The following is a 14,851-nucleotide window of genomic DNA, read 5'->3' on the forward strand; positions in this document are numbered from 1 at the left end:
AACCATCCCTACAAAGGTGTTAATCAGAGACTTGGCTTTGTGGACACTTTTTAGAGAACAAATTTGTTAGCATAAAAATAAAGGCAGAAAATGAAGAGCTGTTTAATCACTCAATTGGATTTTTCTACCAGCATATTTTTTTCTCTGCAACCCATTGCTAAATTGTGCTTCCTAGCTGTTTTTTATAAAATCACTGAATCAAATCTAACTCTGATTACATCAGAGAAGGCCAGGTACCCTACACCATAAGAGGGGGTTTGAAATTTTGACTTGTCTACTTAAATATCACCAAAACCTGATCACAAGGTCAATTATGTCCCTGGGTGGGATTGAACCACCAACCTTTTGGTTAGTAGCCATACACACTAACCGATTGCGCCACAGAGACACTTTGCAAAAAGTACATACTGACAAAGGCTAATAAGCATTCATCTAGAACGTTTCCTAGAAAAACTTTAAAAAGTCAATAATCTGGAGAGTTTTTGTAAGAATTTTCTTAAATCAACCAACGAAGAAACACATTGGTACTTTCCCATGATGAGTGAGTGCTTCAGGATCTCTTGCACTTACATGTGCAGCAGAGTACTGCAATGGAAGCATGCTGGGCCCATTACCCAGAGGTAGGCAGATTGAAACTATCCTCTGCTATATGCATTTTTTTTGTTAAAGTAATCCAAAACTGGGATTGATATGTTAGCTATTTTATGTTTACTTAAAGTACAATGACTTTTACCATTTTAATTTGTTTTAATAGTATATTGACAGTATTGTTTTCTTTCAAAAATCCACTAAATTTTCTTTACCCTATTATTAAAATGGTAATTGACAAAAACAAACTACATTGTCACCAGAAGAGCAATACAAAATGTACAAGTGATATATTAAAATCATCTTTCCAGCTTGAATTTCAATGATGCATTGGGGCAACGATTTTGTGAGAAACATCTTCACCCTTAAATAAAGATTTTCTTAATTCCTTACCTGTGTGCTAATTAGATATCACCTTGTTTTCACATTAAACAGACTTTCACATGAGAAAGCAGCAAGGATGCAGTGGCGTTAATGTTTCCTGGTGTCAACCCGTATTATTTCAGTAGACATTGAAATGAGGATGCATCTTGCTGCCTTTCCAATGAAGCAAATTTAATTTAGTAATAGGTGAAAAACCATCCTTACAAAGGTGTTAATCAGAGACTTGGCTTTGTGGACACTTTTCAGAGAACAAATTTGTTAGCATAAAAATAAAGCAAGAAAATGAAGAGCTGTTTAATCACTCAATTTGATTTTTTTGCCAGCATATTTCTTTTTCTCTGCAACCCACTGCTAAATTGTGCTTCCTAGCTGTTTTTATAAAATCAATTAATCAAATCTAACTCTGATTACATCAGAGAAGGCCAGGTACCCTACACCATAACAGGGGGTTTGAAATTTTGACTTGTCTACTTAAAGATCACCAAAATCTGATAACAAGTTCAATTACGTCCCTGGGTGGGATTGAACCACCAACCTTTTGGTTTATAGCCGTACACACTAACTGATTGCGCCACAGAGACACTTTGCAAAAGTACATACTGACAAAGGCTAATAAGCATTCATCTAAAACGTTTCCTAGAAAAACTTTAAAAAGTCAATAATCTGGAGAGTTTTTGTAAGATGTTTCTTCCATCCACCAACGAAGAAACACATTGGTACTTTCCCATGATGAGTGAGTGCTTCAGGATCTCTTGCACTTACATGTGCAGCAGAGTACTGCAATGGAAGCATGCTGGGCCCATTACCCAGAGGTAGGCAGATTAAAACTATCCTCTGCTATATGCATTTTTTTTGTTAATTAAAGTAATCCAAAACTGGGATTGATATTTTTGCTCTTTTATTTTTCATTAAAGTACAATAACTTTTACCATTTTAATTTGTTTTAATAGTATATTGAGAGTATTGTTTTCTTTTAAAAATCCATTAATTTTCTTTACCCTATTATTAAAATGGTAATTGACAAAAACAAACTACATTGTCACCAGAAGAGCAGTACAAAATGTACAAGTGATATATTAAAATCATCTTTCCAGCTTGAATTTCAATGATGCATTGGGGCAACGATTTTGTGAGAAACATTTTCACCCTTAAATAAAGATTTTCTTAATTCCTTACCTGTGTGCTAATTAGATATCACCTTGTTTTCACATTAAACAGACTTCCACATGAGAAAGCAGCAAGGATGCAGTGGCGTTAATGTTTCCTGGTGTCAACCTGTAATATTTCTGTAGACATTGAAATGAGGATGCATCTTGCTGCCTTTCCAATGAAGCAAGTTTAATTTAGTAATAGGTGAAAAACCATCCTTACAAAGGTGTTAATCAGAGACTTGGCTTTGTGGACACTTTTCAGAGAACAAATTTGTTAGCATAAAAATAAAGCCAGAAAATGAAGAGCTGTTTAATCACTCAATTGGATTTTTTTGCCAGCATATTTCTTTTTCTCTGCAACCCACTGCTAAATTGTGCTTCCTAGCTGTTTTTATAAAATCACTGAATCAAATCTAACTCTGATTACATCAGAGAAGGCCAGGTACCCTACACCATAAGAGGGGGTTTGAAATTTTGACTTGTCTACTTAAAGATCACCAAAATCTGATAACAAGGTCAATTATGTCCCTCGGTGGGATTGAACCACCAACCTTTTGGTTAATAGCCATACACACTAACTGATTGCGCCACAGAGACACTTTGCAAAAGTACATACTGACAAAGGCTAATAAGCATTCATCTAAAACGTTTCCTAGAAAAACTTTAAAAAGTCAATAATCTGGAGAGTTTTTGTAAGATGTTTCTTCCATCAACCAACGAAGAAACACATTGGTACTTTCCCATGATGAGTGAGTGCTTCAGGATCTCTTGCACTTACATGTGCAGCAGAGTACTGCAATGGAAGCATGCTGGGCCCATAACCCAGAGGTAGGCAGATTGAAACTATCCTTTGCTATATGCATTTTTTTTTGTTAATTTAAGTAATCAAAACTGGGATTGATATTTTTGCTCTTTAATTTTTACTTAAAGTACAATAACTTTTACCATTTTAATTTGTTTTAATAGTATATTGACAGTATAGTTTTATTTTAAAAAATCCACTTAATTTTCTTTACCCTATTATTAAAAGGGTAATTGACAAAAACAAACTACATTGTCACCAGAAGAGCAATACAAAATGTACAAGTGATATATTAAAATCATCTTTCCAGCTTGAATTTCAATGATGCATTGGGGCAACGATTTTGTGAGAAACATCTTCACCCTTAAATAAAGATTTTCTTAATTCCTTACCTGTGTGCTAATTAGATATCACCTTGTTTTCACATTAAACAGACTTCCACATGAGAAAGCAGCAAGGATGCAGTGGCGTTAATGTTTCCTGGTGTCAACCCGTATTATTTCAGTAGACATTGAAATGAGGATGCATCTTGCTGCCTTTCCAATGAAGCAAGTTTAATTTAGTAATAGGTGAAAAACCATCCTTACAAAGGTGTTAATTAGAGACTTGGCTTTGTGGACACTTTTCAGAGAACAAATTTGTTAGCATAAAAATAAAGCCAGAAAATGAAGAGCTGTTTAATCACTTAATTGGATTTTTTTGCCAGCATATTTCTTTTTCTCTGCAACCCACTGCTAAATTGTGCTTCCTAGCTGTTTTTATAAAATCACTGAATCAAATCTAACTCTGATTACATCAGAGAAGGCCAGGTACCCTACACCATAAGAGGGGGTTTGAAATTTTGACTTGTGCACTTAAAGATCACCAAAATCTGATAACAAGGTCAATTACGTCCCTGGGTGGGATTGAACCACCAACCTTTTGGTTAATAGCCATACACACTAACTGATTGCGCCACAGAGACACTTTGCAAAAGTACATACTGACAAAGGCTAATAAGCATTCATCTAAAACGTTTCCTAGAAAAACTTTAAAAAGTCAATAATCTGGAGAGTTTTTGTAAGATGTTTCTTCCATCAACCAACGAAGAAACACATTGGTACTTTCCCATGATGAGTGAGTGCTTCAGGATCTATTGCACTTACATGTGCAGCAGAGTACAGCAATGGAAGCATGCTGGGCACATAACCCAGAGGTAGGCAGATTGAAACTATCCTCTGCTATATGCATTTTTTTTTGTTAATTAAAGTAATCCAAAACTAGGATTGATATGTTGGCTCTTTTATTTTTACTTAAAGTACAATAACTTTTACCATTTTAATTTGTTTTAATAGTATATTGACAGTATTGTTTTCTTTCAAAAATCCGCTTAATTTTCTTTACCCTATTATTAAAATGGTAATTGACAAAAACAAACTACATTGTCACCAGAAGAGCAATACAAAATGTACAAGTGATATATTAAAATCATCTTTCCAGCTTGAATTTCAATGATGCATTGGGGCAACGATTTTGTGAGAAACATTTTTACCCTTAAATAAAGATTTTCTTAATTCCTTACCTGTGTGCTAATTAGATATCACCTTGTTTTCACATTAAAATGACTTCCACATGAGAAAGCAGCAAGGATGCAGTGGCGTTAATGTTTCCTGGTGTCAACCTGTATTATTTCAGTAGACATTGAAATGAGGATGCATCTTGCTGCCTTTCCAATGAAGCAAGTTTAATTTAGTAATAGGTTAAAAACCATCCTTACAAAGGTGTTAATCAGAGACTTGGCTTTGTGGACACTTTTCAGAGAACAAATTTGTTAGCATAAAAATAAAGCCAGAAAATTAAGAGCTGTTGAATCACTCAATTAGATTTTTTTTGCCAGCATATTTCTTTTTCTCTGCAACCCACTGCTAAATTGTGCTTCCTAGCTGTTTTTATAAAATCACTGAATCAAATCTAACTCTGATTACATCAGAGAAGGCCAGGTACCCTACACCATAACGGGGGGTTTGAAATTTTGACTTGTCTACTTAAAGATCACCAAAATCTGATAACAATGTCAATTACGTCCCTGGGTGGGATTGAACCACCAACCTTTCGGTTAGTAGCCAGACACACTAACCGATTGCGCCACAGAGACACTTTGTAAAAAGTACATACTGACAAAGGCTAATAAGCATACATCTGGAACGTTTCCTAGAAAAACTTTAAAAAGTCAATAATCTGGAGAGTTTTTGTAAGATGTTTCTTCCATCCACCAACGAAGAAACACATTGGTACTTTCCCATGATGAGTGAGTGCTTCAGGATCTCTTGCACTTACATGTGCAGCAGAGTACTGCAATGGAAGCATGCTGGGCCCATAACCCAGAGGTAGGCAGATTAAAACTATCCTCTGCTATATGCATTTTTTTTGTTAATTAAAGTAATCCAAAACTGGGATTGATATTTTTGCTCTTTTATTTTTCATTAAAGTACAATAACTTTTACCATTTTAATTTGTTTTAATAGTATATTGAGAGTATTGTTTTCTTTTAAAAATCCATTAATTTTCTTTACCCTATTATTAAAATGGTAATTGACAAAAACAAACTACATTGTCACCAGAAGAGCAGTACAAAATGTACAAGTGATATATTAAAATCATCTTTCCAGCTTGAATTTCAATGATGCATTGGGGCAACGATTTTGTGAGAAACATTTTCACCCTTAAATAAAGATTTTCTTAATTCCTTACCTGTGTGCTAATTAGATATCACCTTGTTTTCACATTAAACAGACTTCCACATGAGAAAGCAGCAAGGATGCAGTGGCGTTAATGTTTCCTGGTGTCAACCTGTAATATTTCTGTAGACATTGAAATGAGGATGCATCTTGCTGCCTTTCCAATGAAGCAAGTTTAATTTAGTAATAGGTGAAAAACCATCCTTACAAAGGTGTTAATCAGAGACTTGGCTTTGTGGACACTTTTCAGAGAACAAATTTGTTAGCATAAAAATAAAGCCAGAAAATGAAGAGCTGTTTAATCACTCAATTGGATTTTTTTGCCAGCATATTTCTTTTTCTCTGCAACCTACTGCTAAATTGTGCTTCCTAGCTGTTTTTATAAAATCACTGAATCAAATCTAACTCTGATTACATCAGAGAAGGCCAGGTACCCTACACCATAAGAGGGGGTTTGAAATTTTGACTTGTCTACTTAAAGATCACCAAAATCTGATAACAAGGTCAATTATGTCCCTCGGTGGGATTGAACCACCAACCTTTTGGTTAATAGCCATACACACTAACTGATTGCGCCACAGAGACACTTTGCAAAAGTACATACTGACAAAGGCTAATAAGCATTCATCTAAAACGTTTCCTAGAAAAACTTTAAAAAGTCAATAATCTGGAGAGTTTTTGTAAGATGTTTCTTCCATCAACCAACGAAGAAACACATTGGTACTTTCCCATGATGAGTGAGTGCTTCAGGATCTCTTGCACTTACATGTGCAGCAGAGTACTGCAATGGAAGCATGCTGGGCCCATAACCCAGAGGTAGGCAGATTGAAACTATCCTTTGCTATATGCATTTTTTTTTGTTAATTTAAGTAATCAAAACTGGGATTGATATTTTTGCTCTTTTATTTTTACTTAAAGTACAATAACTTTTACCATTTTAATTTGTTTTAATAGTATATTGACAGTATAGTTTTATTTTAAAAAATCCACTTAATTTTCTTTACCCTATTATTAAAAGGGTAATTGACAAAAACAAACTACATTGTCACCAGAAGAGCAATACAAAATGTACAAGTGATATATTAAAATCATCTTTCCAGCTTGAATTTCAATGATGCATTGGGGCAACGATTTTGTGAGAAACATCTTCACCCTTAAATAAAGATTTTCTTAATTCCTTACCTGTGTGCTAATTAGATATCACCTTGTTTTCACATTAAACAGACTTCCACATGAGAAAGCAGCAAGGATGCAGTGGCGTTAATGTTTCCTGGTGTCAACCCGTATTATTTCAGTAGACATTGAAATGAGGATGCATCTTGCTGCCTTTCCAATGAAGCAAGTTTAATTTAGTAATAGGTGAAAAACCATCCTTACAAAGGTGTTAATTAGAGACTTGGCTTTGTGGACACTTTTCAGAGAACAAATTTGTTAGCATAAAAATAAAGCCAGAAAATGAAGAGCTGTTTAATCACTTAATTGGATTTTTTTGCCAGCATATTTCTTTTTCTCTGCAACCCACTGCTAAATTGTGCTTCCTAGCTGTTTTTATAAAATCACTGAATCAAATCTAACTCTGATTACATCAGAGAAGGCCAGGTACCCTACACCATAAGAGGGGGTTTGAAATTTTGACTTGTGCACTTAAAGATCACCAAAATCTGATAACAAGGTCAATTACGTCCCTCGGTGGGATTGAACCACCAACCATTTGGTTAATAGCCATACACACTAACTGATTGCGCCACAGAGACACTTTGCAAAAGTACATACTGACAAAGGCTAATAAGCATTCATCTAAAACGTTTCCTAGAAAAACTTTAAAAAGTCAATAATCTGGAGAGTTTTTGTAAGATGTTTCTTCCATCAACCAACGAAGAAACACATTGGTACTTTCCCATGATGAGTGAGTGCTTCAGGATCTATTGCACTTACATGTGCAGCAGAGTACAGCAATGGAAGCATGCTGGGCACATAACCCAGAGGTAGGCAGATTGAAACTATCCTCTGCTATATGCATTTTTTTTTTGTTAATTAAAGTAATCCAAAACTAGGATTGATATGTTGGCTCTTTTATTTTTACTTAAAGTACAATAACTTTTACCATTTTAATTTGTTTTAATAGTATATTGACAGTATTGTTTTCTTTCAAAAATCAGCTTAATTTTCTTTACCCTATTATTAAAATGGTAATTGACAAAAACAAACTACATTGTCACCAGAAGAGCAATACAAAATGTACAAGTGATATATTAAAATCATCTTTCCAGCTTGAATTTCAATGATGCATTGGGGCAACGATTTTGTGAGAAACATTTTTACCCTTAAATAAAGATTTTCTTAATTCCTTACCTGTGTGCTAATTAGATATCACCTTGTTTTCACATTAAAATGACTTCCACATGAGAAAGCAGCAAGGATGCAGTGGCGTTAATGTTTCCTGGTGTCAACCTGTATTATTTCAGTAGACATTGAAATGAGGATGCATCTTGCTGCCTTTCCAATGAAGCAAGTTTAATTTAGTAATAGGTTAAAAACCATCCTTACAAAGGTGTTAATCAGAGACTTGGCTTTGTGGACACTTTTCAGAGAACAAATTTGTTAGCATAAAAATAAAGCCAGAAAATTAAGAGCTGTTGAATCACTCAATTAGATTTTTTTTGCCAGCATATTTCTTTTTCTCTGCAACCCACTGCTAAATTGTGCTTCCTAGCTGTTTTTATAAAATCACTGAATCAAATCTAACTCTGATTACATCAGAGAAGGCCAGGTACCCTACACCATAACGGGGGGTTTGAAATTTTGACTTGTCTACTTAAAGATCACCAAAATCTGATAACAATGTCAATTACGTCCCTGGGTGGGATTGAACCACCAACCTTTCGGTTAGTAGCCAGACACACTAACCGATTGCGCCACAGAGACACTTTGTAAAAAGTACATACTGACAAAGGCTAATAAGCATACATCTGGAACGTTTCCTAGAAAAACTTTAAAAAGTCAATAATCTGGAGAGTTTTTGTAAGATGTTTCTTCCATCCACCAACGAAGAAACACATTGGTACTTTCCCATGATGAGTGAGTGCTTCAGGATCTCTTGCACTTACATGTGCAGCAGAGTACTGCAATGGAAGCATGCTGGGTCCATAACCCAGAGGTAGGCAGATTAAAACTATCCTCTGCTATATGCATTTTTTTTGTTAATTAAAGTAATCCAAAACTGGGATTGATATTTTTGCTCTTTTATTTTTCATTAAAGTACAATAACTTTTACCATTTTAATTTGTTTTAATAGTATATTGAGAGTATTGTTTTCTTTTAAAAATCCATTAATTTTCTTTACCCTATTATTAAAATGGTAATTGACAAAAACAAACTACATTGTCACCAGAAGAGCAGTACAAAATGTACAAGTGATATATTAAAATCATCTTTCCAGCTTGAATTTCAATGATGCATTGGGGCAACGATTTTGTGAGAAACATTTTCACCCTTAAATAAAGATTTTCTTAATTCCTTACCTGTGTGCTAATTAGATATCACCTTGTTTTCACATTAAACAGACTTCCACATGAGAAAGCAGCAAGGATGCAGTGGCGTTAATGTTTCCTGGTGTCAACCTGTAATATTTCTGTAGACATTGAAATGAGGATGCATCTTGCTGCCTTTCCAATGAAGCAAGTTTAATTTAGTAATAGGTGAAAAACCATCCTTACAAAGGTGTTAATCAGAGACTTGGCTTTGTGGACACTTTTCAGAGAACAAATTTGTTAGCATAAAAATAAAGCCAGAAAATGAAGAGCTGTTTAATCACTCAATTGGATTTTTTTGCCAGCATATTTCTTTTTCTCTGCAACCCACTGCTAAATTGTGCTTCCTAGCTGTTTTTATAAAATCACTGAATCAAATCTAACTCTGATTACATCAGAGAAGGCCAGGTACCCTACACCATAAGAGGGGGTTTGAAATTTTGACTTGTCTACTTAAAGATCACCAAAATCTGATAACAAGGTCAATTATGTCCCTCGGTGGGATTGAACCACCAACCTTTTGGTTAATAGCCATACACACTAACTGATTGCGCCACAGAGACACTTTGCAAAAGTACATACTGACAAAGGCTAATAAGCATTCATCTAAAACGTTTCCTAGAAAAACTTTAAAAAGTCAATAATCTGGAGAGTTTTTGTAAGATGTTTCTTCCATCAACCAACGAAGAAACACATTGGTACTTTCCCATGATGAGTGAGTGCTTCAGGATCTCTTGCACTTACATGTGCAGCAGAGTACTGCAATGGAAGCATGCTGGGCCCATAACCCAGAGGTAGGCAGATTGAAACTATCCTTTGCTATATGCATTTTTTTTTGTTAATTTAAGTAATCAAAACTGGGATTGATATTTTTGCTCTTTTATTTTTACTTAAAGTACAATAACTTTTACCATTTTAATTTGTTTTAATAGTATATTGACAGTATAGTTTTATTTTAAAAAATCCACTTAATTTTCTTTACCCTATTATTAAAAGGGTAATTGACAAAAACAAACTACATTGTCACCAGAAGAGCAATACAAAATGTACAAGTGATATATTAAAATCATCTTTCCAGCTTGAATTTCAATGATGCATTGGGGCAACGATTTTGTGAGAAACATCTTCACCCTTAAATAAAGATTTTCTTAATTCCTTACCTGTGTGCTAATTAGATATCACCTTGTTTTCACATTAAACAGACTTCCACATGAGAAAGCAGCAAGGATGCAGTGGCGTTAATGTTTCCTGGTGTCAACCCGTATTATTTCAGTAGACATTGAAATGAGGATGCATCTTGCTGCCTTTCCAATGAAGCAAGTTTAATTTAGTAATAGGTGAAAAACCATCCTTACAAAGGTGTTAATTAGAGACTTGGCTTTGTGGACACTTTTCAGAGAACAAATTTGTTAGCATAAAAATAAAGCCAGAAAATGAAGAGCTGTTTAATCACTTAATTGGATTTTTTTGCCAGCATATTTCTTTTTCTCTGCAACCCACTGCTAAATTGTGCTTCCTAGCTGTTTTTATAAAATCACTGAATCAAATCTAACTCTGATTACATCAGAGAAGGCCAGGTACCCTACACCATAAGAGGGGGTTTGAAATTTTGACTTGTGCACTTAAAGATCACCAAAATCTGATAACAAGGTCAATTACGTCCCTGGGTGGGATTGAACCACCAACCTTTTGGTTAATAGCCATACACACTAACTGATTGCGCCACAGAGACACTTTGCAAAAGTACATACTGACAAAGGCTAATAAGCATTCATCTAAAACGTTTCCTAGAAAAACTTTAAAAAGTCAATAATCTGGAGAGTTTTTGTAAGATGTTTCTTCCATCAACCAACGAAGAAACACATTGGTACTTTCCCATGATGAGTGAGTGCTTCAGGATCTATTGCACTTACATGTGCAGCAGAGTACAGCAATGGAAGCATGCTGGGCACATAACCCAGAGGTAGGCAGATTGAAACTATCCTCTGCTATATGCATTTTTTTTTTGTTAATTAAAGTAATCCAAAACTAGGATTGATATGTTGGCTCTTTTATTTTTACTTAAAGTACAATAACTTTTACCATTTTAATTTGTTTTAATAGTATATTGACAGTATTGTTTTCTTTCAAAAATCAGCTTAATTTTCTTTACCCTATTATTAAAATGGTAATTGACAAAAACAAACTACATTGTCACCAGAAGAGCAATACAAAATGTACAAGTGATATATTAAAATCATCTTTCCAGCTTGAATTTCAATGATGCATTGGGGCAACGATTTTGTGAGAAACATTTTTACCCTTAAATAAAGATTTTCTTAATTCCTTACCTGTGTGCTAATTAGATATCACCTTGTTTTCACATTAAAATGACTTCCACATGAGAAAGCAGCAAGGATGCAGTGGCGTTAATGTTTCCTGGTGTCAACCTGTATTATTTCAGTAGACATTGAAATGAGGATGCATCTTGCTGCCTTTCCAATGAAGCAAGTTTAATTTAGTAATAGGTTAAAAACCATCCTTACAAAGGTGTTAATCAGAGACTTGGCTTTGTGGACACTTTTCAGAGAACAAATTTGTTAGCATAAAAATAAAGCCAGAAAATTAAGAGCTGTTGAATCACTCAATTAGATTTTTTTTGCCAGCATATTTCTTTTTCTCTGCAACCCACTGCTAAATTGTGCTTCCTAGCTGTTTTTATAAAATCACTGAATCAAATCTAACTCTGATTACATCAGAGAAGGCCAGGTACCCTACACCAGAACAGGGGGTTTGAAATTTTGACTTGTCTACTTAAAGATCACCAAAATCTGATAACAAGGTCAATTACGTCCCTGGTTGGGATTGAACCACCAACCTTTTGGTTAGTAGCCGGACACACTAACCGATTGCGCCACAGAAACACTTTGCAAAAAGTACTTACTGACAAAGGCTAATAAGCATACATCTAGAACGTTTCCTAGAAAAACTTTAAAAAGTCAATAATCTGGAGAGTTTTTGTAAGATGTTTCTTCCATCAACCAACGAAGAAACACATTGGTACTTTCCCATGATGAGTGAGTGCTTCAGGATCTCTTGCACTTACATGTGCAGCAGAGTACTGCAATGGAAGCATGCTGGGCCCATAACCCAGAGGTAGGCAGATTGAAACTATCCTTTGCTATATGCATTTTTTTTTGTTAATTTAAGTAATCAAAACTGGGATTGATATTTTTGCTCTTTTATTTTTACTTAAAGTACAATAACTTTTACCATTTTAATTTGTTTTAATAGTATATTGACAGTATAGTTTTCTTTAAAAAATCCACTTAATTTTCTTTACCCTATTATTAAAAGGGTAATTGACAAAAACAAACTACATTGTCACCAGAAGAGCAATACAAAATGTACAAGTGATATATTAAAATCATCTTTCCAGCTTGAATTTCAATGATGCATTGGGGCAACGATTTTGTGAGAAACATCTTCACCCTTAAATAAAGATTTTCTTAATTCCTTACCTGTGTGCTAATTAGATGTCACCTTGTTTTCACATTAAACAGACTTCTACATGAGAAAGCAGCAAGGATGCAGTGGCGTTAATGTTTCCTGGTGTCAACCTGTATTATTTCAGTAGACATTGAAATGAGGATGCATCTTGCTGCCTTTCCAATGGAGCAAGTTTAATTTAGTAATAGGTGAAAAACCATCCCTACAAAGGTGTTAATCAGAGACTTGGCTTTGTGGACACTTTTTAGAGAACAAATTTGTTAGCATAAAAATTAAGGCAGAAAATGAAGAGCTGTTTAATCACTCAATTGGATTTTTCTACCAGCATATTTTTTTCTCTGCAACCCATTGCTAAATTGTGCTTCCTAGCTGTTTTTTTATAAAATCACTGAATCAAATCTAACTCTGATTACATCAGAGAAGGCCAGGTACCCTACACCATAAGAGGGGGTTTGAAATTTTGACTTGTCTACTTAAATATCACCAAAACCTGATCACAAGGTCAATTATGTCCCTGGGTGGGATTGAACCACAAACCTTTTGGTTAGTAGCCAGACACACTAACCGATTGAGCCACAGAGACACTTTGCAAAAAGTACATACTGACAAAGGCTAATAAGCATTCATCTAGAACGTTTCCTAGAAAAACTTTAAAAAGTCAATAATCTGGAGAGTTTTTGTAAGAATTTTCTTAAATCAACCAACGAAGAAACACATTGGTACTTTCCCATGATGAGTGAGTGCTTCAGGATCTCTTGCACTTACATGTGCAGCAGAGTACTGCAATGGAAGCATGCTAGGCCCATAACCCAGAGGTTGGCAGATTGAAACTATCCTTTGCTATATGCGTTTTTTTTTTTGTTAATTTAAGTAATCAAAACTGGGATTGATATTTTTGCTCTTTTATTTTTACTTAAAGTACAATAACTTTTACCATTTTAATTTGTTTTAATAGTATATTGACAGTATAGTTTTCTTTAAAAAATCCACTTAATTTTCTTTACCCTATTATTAAAAGGGTAATTGACAAAAACAAACTACATTGTCACCAGAAGAGCAATACAAAATGTACAAGTGATATATTAAAATCATCTTTCCAGCTTGAATTTCAATGATGCATTGGGGCAACGATTTTGTGAGAAACATTTTTACCCTTAAATAAAGATTTTCTTAATTCCTTACCTGTGTGCTAATTAGATATCACCTTGTTTTCACATTAAAATGACTTCCACATGAGAAAGCAGCAAGGATGCAGTGGCGTTAATGTTTCCTGGTGTCAACCTGTATTATTTCAGTAGACATTGAAATGAGGATGCATCTTGCTGCCTTTCCAATGAAGCAAGTTTAATTTAGTAATAGGTTAAAAACCATCCTTACAAAGGTGTTAATCAGAGACTTGGCTTTGTGGACACTTTTCAGAGAACAAATTTGTTAGCATAAAAATAAAGCCAGAAAATTAAGAGCTGTTGAATCACTCAATTAGATTTTTTTTGCCAGCATATTTCTTTTTCTCTGCAACCCACTGCTAAATTGTGCTTCCTAGCTGTTTTTATAAAATCACTGAATCAAATCTAACTCTGATTACATCAGAGAAGGCCAGGTACCCTACACCAGAACAGGGGGTTTGAAATTTTGACTTGTCTACTTAAAGATCACCAAAATCTGATAACAAGGTCAATTACGTCCCTGGTTGGGATTGAACCACCAACCTTTTGGTTAGTAGCCGGACACACTAACCGATTGCGCCACAGAAACACTTTGCAAAAAGTACTTACTGACAAAGGCTAATAAGCATACATCTAGAACGTTTCCTAGAAAAACTTTAAAAAGTCAATAATCTGGAGAGTTTTTGTAAGATGTTTCTTCCATCAACCAATGAAGAAACACATTGGTACTTTCCCATGATGAGTGAGTGCTTCAGGATCTCTTGCACTTACATGTGCAGCAGAGTACTGCAATGGAAGCATGCTGGGCCCATTACTCAGAGGTAGGCAGATTGAAACTATCCTCTGCTATATGCATTTTTTTTGTTAATTAAAGTAATCAAAACTGGGATTGATATTTTTGCTCTTTTATTTTTACTTAAAGTACAATAACTTTTACCATTTTAATTTGTTTTAATAGTATATTGACAGTATAGTTTTCTTTAAAAAATCCACTTAATTTTCTTTACCCTATTATTAAAAGGGT

The 14,851-nt window shown here is 34.6% G+C and overlaps 3 non-coding genes across 3 annotated transcripts; all 3 read right to left on the reverse strand.

The window, feature by feature from the left end:
• Window positions 1-314: 314 nt before the first annotated feature.
• Window positions 315-388, reverse strand: TRNAS-ACU (transfer RNA serine (anticodon ACU)). The gene has a single exon. It is a non-coding gene; the product is annotated as a tRNA-Ser (tRNA).
• A 4,597-nt stretch (window positions 389-4,985) lies between these two features.
• Window positions 4,986-5,059, reverse strand: TRNAS-ACU (transfer RNA serine (anticodon ACU)). Its single transcript has one exon. It is a non-coding gene; the product is annotated as a tRNA-Ser (tRNA).
• Window positions 5,060-8,493: 3,434 nt separating this feature from the next.
• Window positions 8,494-8,567, reverse strand: TRNAS-ACU (transfer RNA serine (anticodon ACU)). The gene has a single exon. It is a non-coding gene; the product is annotated as a tRNA-Ser (tRNA).
• Window positions 8,568-14,851: the final 6,284 nt, after the last annotated feature.

This window comes from Pseudophryne corroboree, unplaced genomic scaffold (genome assembly GCF_028390025.1).
Source record: "Pseudophryne corroboree isolate aPseCor3 unplaced genomic scaffold, aPseCor3.hap2 scaffold_383, whole genome shotgun sequence".
NCBI lineage: Eukaryota > Metazoa > Chordata > Amphibia > Anura > Myobatrachidae > Pseudophryne > Pseudophryne corroboree.